This window comes from Nannospalax galili, unplaced genomic scaffold, assembly GCF_000622305.1.
Source record: "Nannospalax galili isolate Female #2095 unplaced genomic scaffold, S.galili_v1.0 scaffold382, whole genome shotgun sequence".
NCBI lineage: Eukaryota > Metazoa > Chordata > Mammalia > Rodentia > Spalacidae > Nannospalax > Nannospalax galili.
Window position 1 is genome coordinate 2,298,788 of NW_008348685.1, and position 7,511 is coordinate 2,306,298.

At 45.8% G+C, this 7,511-nt stretch overlaps 3 protein-coding genes across 6 annotated transcripts in view; all 3 read right to left on the bottom strand.

Annotated features, from left to right (window-relative positions):
- LOC103744225 (immunity-related GTPase family M protein 1-like) overlaps positions 1 to 1,925 on the bottom strand; it is a 39,803-nt gene extending 37,878 nt beyond the window's left edge. For all 3 annotated transcript variants that reach the window (XM_017801313.2, XM_008845955.3, XM_017801312.2), the window contains exon 1: positions 1,824 to 1,925. The gene's annotated coding sequence lies outside the window, so the exon portion shown is untranslated. The remainder of the gene's footprint in view (positions 1 to 1,823) is intronic.
- The window catches only part of LOC103744226, a 13,768-nt gene extending 11,834 nt beyond the window's left edge, over positions 1 to 1,934 (bottom strand). The window contains exon 1 of one of the 2 annotated variants that reach the window (XM_029569803.1): positions 1,824 to 1,934. The gene's annotated coding sequence lies outside the window, so the exon portion shown is untranslated. The remainder of the gene's footprint in view (positions 1 to 1,823) is intronic. The other variant, XM_029569804.1, reaches the window with a different exon arrangement.
- The window catches only part of LOC103744246 (T-cell-specific guanine nucleotide triphosphate-binding protein 1-like), a 31,483-nt gene that overhangs the window by 4,243 nt on the left and 19,729 nt on the right, over positions 1 to 7,511 (bottom strand).

Here is a 7,511-nt window from a genome sequence, read left to right on the forward strand (position 1 = left end):
TGCTGGGGTTTGCACTCAGGTCTCTGCAAGAGCAGCCAGTGCTCTTAACTGCTAAGCCATCTCTCTAGCCCCTATTTTTACTCTTTTTGAGACAGGGTCTCCCTGTAGCCCCAGCTGGCCTGAAACTCGCTATGTAGACCAGGCTGGGCTCGAACTCACAGAAATCGGCCTGCCTCTGCCTCCCGAGTGCTGGGAATAAAGGCGTGCACTACCATGCACGGCATCTTTGCAGTTTTTAAATTAAGACCACAGTAAGAAATCCTGTTACACAGGATCCAAGTATGCACTCTCTCATAGCACACCAGTGTAAGAAAGAATTCATTTGTGCTCTTTGGTCTAATATACTGTGTTTCAATGAATTATCATATTCTCTTCCATTAGGTTAAATTTAACAAATGATCAACATAGAATAAATGATATTTATGTATAGAATTCCTGTGCTGGGCTCTGTGTAGTTCATGCCTCATCCAATTAGTCTAAGAATTCACAAAAGGACTCAGAGATGTAGGAACCAGCCTGGCCTTGTTATATATCTAAAATATCAAGGACTTTTATGAGACTAGATCCTGAATGTAGGCACAAGTACTGGTATTAATTTGACCATCATATGGAAAGTATAAGAGAAAATCAATGTGTTTCTTTAAAAACTTTTTACTTATTAGTTCTATTTTATTTTATGTGTATGAGTGTATTGCTTGCATGTAAGTGCACCTATGTCATGCAATGCCCAGAGAGGTCAGAAGAGGGCGTCGGATCCTGTGGAACTGGAGTTATGGATGGTTGTTAACCACCATGTGGATACTAGGAATTGAACCCCAATCCTCTGCAAGAGCAACCAGTGCTCTTAACCACTGAGTCACATCTCCAGCCCCTAATGTGCTGCTTTTTATTTGGTCTTTTTGAGACAGGATCTTTCTATAGCCCCAGCTGTCCTGGAACTCACTATGTAGACCAGGCTGGCCTTGAACGCACAGAGATCTGCCTGCCTCTGCCTTCTGAATGCTGGGATTAAAGGCATGCACCACCATGCCTGGCGACCTATGTCTTTTTTTCTTTTTTTTGTCTTTTTGTGTTTTTGAGACAGGGTCTCTCTGTAGCCCTAGCTGCTCTGGAACTCACTGTGTAGACCAGGTTAGTCTTGAACTCACAGAGATTCACCTGCCTCTTCCTCCTGAGTGCTGGGATTAAAGGTGTTTGCTACCATACCCAGTTCCAATGTGCTGCTTTATTAGAGAAAAGTATACCTCTCTATGATCCTGGGGTCAGTACTGGACATAGCGTGCTTTCTGAAGGTGGTCTTTGAAAAAACCCCACCTCAGTAAAGAATCAATGGAGTTTCTGCCCTGCCATGTACATAAAATAGTTGAACCAAGTCAGAGAAAAAAAGGTCATGTAGCCATCTTATCCTCATAACCCATCCCAATGACATTCTTATACCATGGGTGGTCCAGGGAAGGACTTCATGAGCTCTCATATGCCAGATAATGTCAGATAATGTTCTCACCCTGGGATTTTATCTCCATGGGGTAAATAAAAAGACTACAGTATAGTATTCCTAGGGTGTCTGGGTAGCATAACCTGCCCTCTTTCTCCAAGCTTGAGCTCCCATCAGAAGACCCACAAGGCCAGGAATATGCATGTGAATAGAAGATATGTTGCTTCCCTGCTTGAGGCCTAGAGGTGATCTGTGGTACAGAAGACAGTCAGAAGAGGCCCTGCTGTAAACACTCTCTGAGTGAACACAAGATCATCTGCCCTGGTGCCACCTTTCATATCGTAAGTAGGGTTTTTGTTCAATCTGCACTTAAGAACCTTTCACTCACCTGCTTTCCTGGGGTGGCTGTGATCCGTGTCAGTGGCCCTCCTGCGATGTTGCTTCTTTCCAGGTTGCTACTTGCTCTCTTGCAGGGTAGTTCTCTATGGAAGTATCTAAACTGGGATGTTCAGGAAAAAGAAGTGAGGAACACAAGGGCCTGGGGTTCTGGTTTCTAAGAGGTTAAGGAGGGAGGAGGAGCTGGGAAGTATAGCCCGAACTTCCTGAATTTCCTTCCAGATCCCAGTCCACACACAGTCTTTGTTCTCTGTTCTGCAATTTCTAGATCAGAGTGCTGAAAGCTTGGTCCCCACAGGGAGGGGACTGCAGTGAGGGCAGATTTTGGTTTCTTTTCCAGGAAATGGCTGGCTGGCTTGTATAAATAAACTCAATGGGTTTCCCATCCTCCTTCAGGGTAGCAGAGCTTTGTGTGTATACACTGGCCTGAGTCCAACTCCAGGGTTTCCTGAGTCCACTCAGGATCCGTGATAGCCTAGCCCACCGTGAGGGTCTCCTGGGTCTAATCTTCCTGCTTCCCCACCTGCAGACCCCTGCTCAGATGATGTCATCTGATGCTGGGAAATAGTAATCTTCAGACCCAGTGAGCCCTGGCTCCTCAAATGGTTACAGACACTCACTATGACCTATGACCTTGTTCCCCATGCTTGTTGTCTTGGTTACTTCTTCACTTGCTTCCTCCCACCCAGTGGCAGTGTGCGTGTGTGTGTGTGTGTGTGTGTGTGTGTGTGTGTGTGTGTTGGTGTACATGTGTTTATAGGTGCACAGTGTATGTATGTGTCTAGAGGCTAGAGGACACTCTTGGATGTAGCTACTCAAACACATTCACCCTATTTTGAGACAAGTTCTCCTACTGGCTTGGACTTTGCCAATTAGGCTGGGCTAGTGAACTCCAGGGAACTGCCTTTCTCCTTCCTCAGTGCTGGGATTAGACTACATGCTTACTTCACCACACGTCTTTAACGAGTTCTGGGGCTCCAACTCAAGTCCTCTTTGATAGACTGTGTGAAGAGCCATGAGCCTAGTTAGAAAAGCAGTATAACCATAAGTCCCTTAGAGTGGCCAGCTGGCCCTAATTGGCAGGCTTGCCTTGCTCAGGTCTTACCAACTGGTTGCTCCCTGGACTGAGGGAGACGTTTATGGAGCCAACCTGTCTCCTTTAGTGCCCTAAGATAGCTCGCCTGCCTGAGAAAATAATCTTGGGAGAGAGGCCCTCAAGGACACCAGACCCTGGCATGGAGTTAACTCTTGCAGCTGTGTGCAGCAGAGCTCCTATAAAAGTGGAAACTGACCCTCCCTTCTGCGCAGATGTCCTCATTCCATGGAAGGGTTTTTTGGCCCTTGGCTGTGTTCTCTGAATGAAGGACACACTCCTTGCCTGCTGCAGGTCTGGCTCTGGTTCTTATTTCTTAACTTTAAACTCCTTCCTTTTCTGCCCTCCTAAATCTAACACTCCTACACGTGATGCAAACCACTTTGCTAATGTATTATCTCCCCAGTCCCCAGTGGCAGTTTTCGTAATGGAAAAAGTTGAGGGAGATTACAATTTTTGAACTCAGTGGACTTCTGAGTGGGGTTAGAGATTAGGTGACTTAACCATGGCATAAAAACACCAACATCTGTTTGATAATCACAATGAGGAAAGGGGGAAGAGCATCCTAGCAAAGGGTGAGTCAAGGCACAGGGAAGGGGAGTCATTTTGCTTTCAGAGGCTCAGGGCAGTTCTGCAGTTACTTTCACTGTCCTCCTGGTACTTTCTGCAAGTGCTTCCTAGAAGTCTGGGTAAAGAGGAGCTGCGGTGGAGAATAGAGCTGAGCCAATCCCACATTCAGGGTAGAGAGAGATAGCCCACAGGAGTAGGGAGAGGGAATCAGGGGCACTGGTGTGAACCCAGGGTCCTGAGCACAAGTTTGTCCTACTGAGGACTCACTATTGTCCGGCACTTTGGACAGTGTGACTCACTGATCCCTCTGCTGACACCCACATTGACCATCTCCCTTAGCTCACCCATGATACAATTTGTACCATTCTCTGGGACTCACTGCCTCTTCTCTGGTTAAAGAAACCCTTAACTTGTGCGATGTCCTCCATGCTTTATACTTCCTGTCTCTGCTCTGTCACCCAAGGCCTGGGTCCACATGCCTCCGCTCCCTGGGAATCCTCTCAGATTTCTCCACAGCTTAACACCTAGTCCCATGCCTCTCTTTTGAGTTCTTCCCTCCGCTGAGCTCCCCAGTGCCTGATTTCTCCTCTCCACTCACCCAGAAAGGGGTAAGGGCCGACCCCAGGCCCCAGCAAATCTGCACCTCACAGAGTGATCACTGAGCACTCTCTCCAACAATGGTTGTACCACCTGTTTTCTTTTTTCATTTAATTTCTTTTTTTTTTTCTGTTTTAAAACAATTGAGATGATAGTGCACATAAGTATCTGTATCATGACATAAATTACTAAAGTTGATTCCTATTAAATTCCGCACAGCTTTCATTAATCTCTCCACTTTTGAGTTCTTAAATGTCTTAATTCAGAATGCAAAAAGTTCATTTTTCACAGCTTACCTACATTCAGAAGCAGTTTGAAACTTCTACATTTCCTGCTCTTGTTGTTTTGCTTGTGGGCCTGAGCTTTTAAGCAGCTGCACCATCTCTCCAGCTCAACTTTCTTGTTCCTAAGAGCATAAACAGGAAGAAGCGTGGATGTAAGTGCAGGGGATGGTTTCAGGGTGACCCATGGCTGGTCCTGCTGAGCTCAATGCTGGGTGGAGTAATTCAAACACAGATTTAGGAACTAAACTAAAGAACAGTCAGTGAGGCAATGGTGGCCATGTCTGCAGGGAAGACCTTGGTAGGTAGAGAAGACTGGACTCTGGTGTTTATTCAGCCGTTGCTTCTCCTGTTAGATTTCTGAAGAACCGAGAAAGAATAAAGTTTAGGTAAAAAACAGACCAGAGCCAGACCTTTCAATAGACTGAACAGCGTTTATTCAGCGAGGTGGCAACAACCTCTCTGTGGTAATACAGGCTGTGTGAAGGTGGGAGGGAATTGTTGCAGATTTTACTTGACTGGAAGAAAGAAGGGCGCACACAGCCGTGGAGTCTGAGTTAAGGTGTCCTTGGGCCCTTTTAATGGAGCTGCTTGCTTCAGAGGACAAAGAAGCTGTTTCAGCTCGGATGGCTAGCTGACAATGGGTGCAAGGACAGCAGAGAGGCATCCTGGCAGGAGGGGTGGGTTGTCTGGCTTTTCTGAAGCTGTGGCATTCATTCCACCAGGCCTGAGACAGGGATATGGCTAACTGCTAACAGAGGGGCTGGGGTGAGACATCCATCCAGGGAACTTTTGGGTTCCATCACCGTCCTTCACACCTGTTTGCCTTGGATTTTCTTCCTCCAGACCTCTCTGCCTTCTCCTGAGAATTCCAGTTTCTGGTTAACAAATCCTCAACTATGTCCCTCCTGATGATTTATTTTCCTAGAATCCTACTCTGTTCTTTGTCTACTTTTTTTCCAGTCCTGTGAGTGGAACCCAGTCTCACCTATGCAGGGCCAGAGCTCTACCACTGAGCCACCTCCTCAGCATCACAGTGTTATTTAATGGAGTATGCACTGATTTGCATCTGTAATAATGCTGACTCAGGTTGGGGGCCAGCAACCCACTTCAGAGACCCCGTGCATAGCTGGTGCTGTTATGCCCTGGCTTGTCACTGCCAGCTTGTCAGGTGATGGAACAGCAAAATGTTCTTAACAATGTAGGGGAGGGGCAGGAGCACACCAAAAGATTTATTTTCCATCTGGAGAGAACTCACTATTCTCCCAGGTACAGTCACCCAAGCCCAGCTATCTGTCTCTCCACACCCGTGTCCCCACCCATACACATGTACACAGAGACAGACATGCACACATGGTATAGCTGCTCTTAGCTTCCCCGGGCATTTCTCATTGTTTGTTTCTTTACTTTTCTGTACCTTGTTGGACTGATGGGAATAATCAGTGATCACTTATTATCTAGGATGAGAATCACCACACTTTCAAACCTTGACATACTTCCTCCTGTGTGCAGTCAGAGAGCTGGAACTATTCTAGGCCACCATTTTCAAAGTCAACTGTTATTTCCTCATCAATCAGTAATTAATTATAGAAAGAAAGGGAAAAGTAACTATAAGACTGCACATGATAGGTGCTTTCTCTTGACCTCTGGTTCTGTGGTGTCCATTAGCACTGTCTCTCTGTTACCCTTTCCCTCATGTGATCGACAATGGCATCTTGACACAGTTTTGATCATTAATAATTTACCCCAGCTTTTCACTGTTCCAGGAAACTGTAGGATTCATGCTGGTTCATACCTGGGTGTTAATTTAGAGGTTAGTATGTATCCCAAGTGCTGGGTAATGTGTTACATATAAATGAACACACACTCACTACACATGCAGACACACACATACCTGTGCACACAGACATGCATATGCATGCGTGCAGATGCATCCTTGTATATATATGCAATAGATATAGAGCCTTGTACCTTCTGTTGGCCCAGGATAACGAAGACCCTCATTATTTCCTTTATAATTGAAGAAATGACCCTGTTGTCCCCCTCAGAAGCAGGTCACCAGGGCCAGGAATTTGGACACTTATCCCTGTCCCTGCTCTCACCCAGCTCTTCTGCATCTTTCTTTGTCTTGAGGACAGTATTCTACTATGACATACTGAACTACTTCCCCACCACACCTCCTCTGCTGTCATGTACTGGAATTCTCTGAAACTGCGAATGACACAATCTTTTCTCTCTTTAAGTTTTCTCTGTTAGGTATTTAGTTCACTATAAGGCAAAAGTAACTGGTAGAAACATTATTTAGATATAGACAGAGCTATAAGAGGATATGATTCTCAGCTGTTGCTTCTGCCTTTTTGAATATCCTAATACTGACTGAGCTAATCGTGCTTTTCCTCTTCTGTTCATGAAATCCTATGCCTGTTCATTCTTGTCTTCTGGCTGGAAAGCTATGAACATAGAAAATTACATTGGAATTCTAACAGTGTTATGTTACACATTCATAACAGTGAGAAAATAAAAAGAAACTAGGCGCCATGAGTGCTCAGGGGCCCACAGCCCACTTGTTAAAACCAGGGGCCCACAGCCCACTTGTTAAAACTTAACAAAAACCAGAACCAGCCTTATCAAAAGGCTGCAGGACAGGCAGGCCCCGGGCAAGCTTCACAGATTAAGCCATAAACAAGTTTTACAGACAGAACTCCTGACCACCCTGGGGGCCCGATACCAGGAAATCTTTAGAAAACATCTGTGCTTCTGAGGCCACCTCCCATTTAACAATCCCACTTCCCCTCAGCCCCTGCCCTTACCCCATATCTCTGCATACCTTTGAAATTACTGGTGAAATTACTATGTGTGTTTGAAATTAACCAATAACCGCACTTCTGCTTCTGTACCCTGCTTCTGCCTTATAAAAAAACCCCTGAACTCAACCTGGGGCACGCAAGTCCTCCGAGGAGACTTTGTGCCCACAGGTACCTGTGTCCTAAATAAACCTCTTGCTGTTGCAACCCAAAGACTGACTTGTCCTCAGTGGCCTCGCTCTTACACCATAATCCTTTGCTTTTGCATTTTGGTGTGTTGGGTCCTTGGTGGTCTTTTTGGGGTCCAGTGGATGAGGTACAACAGTTATACTTTC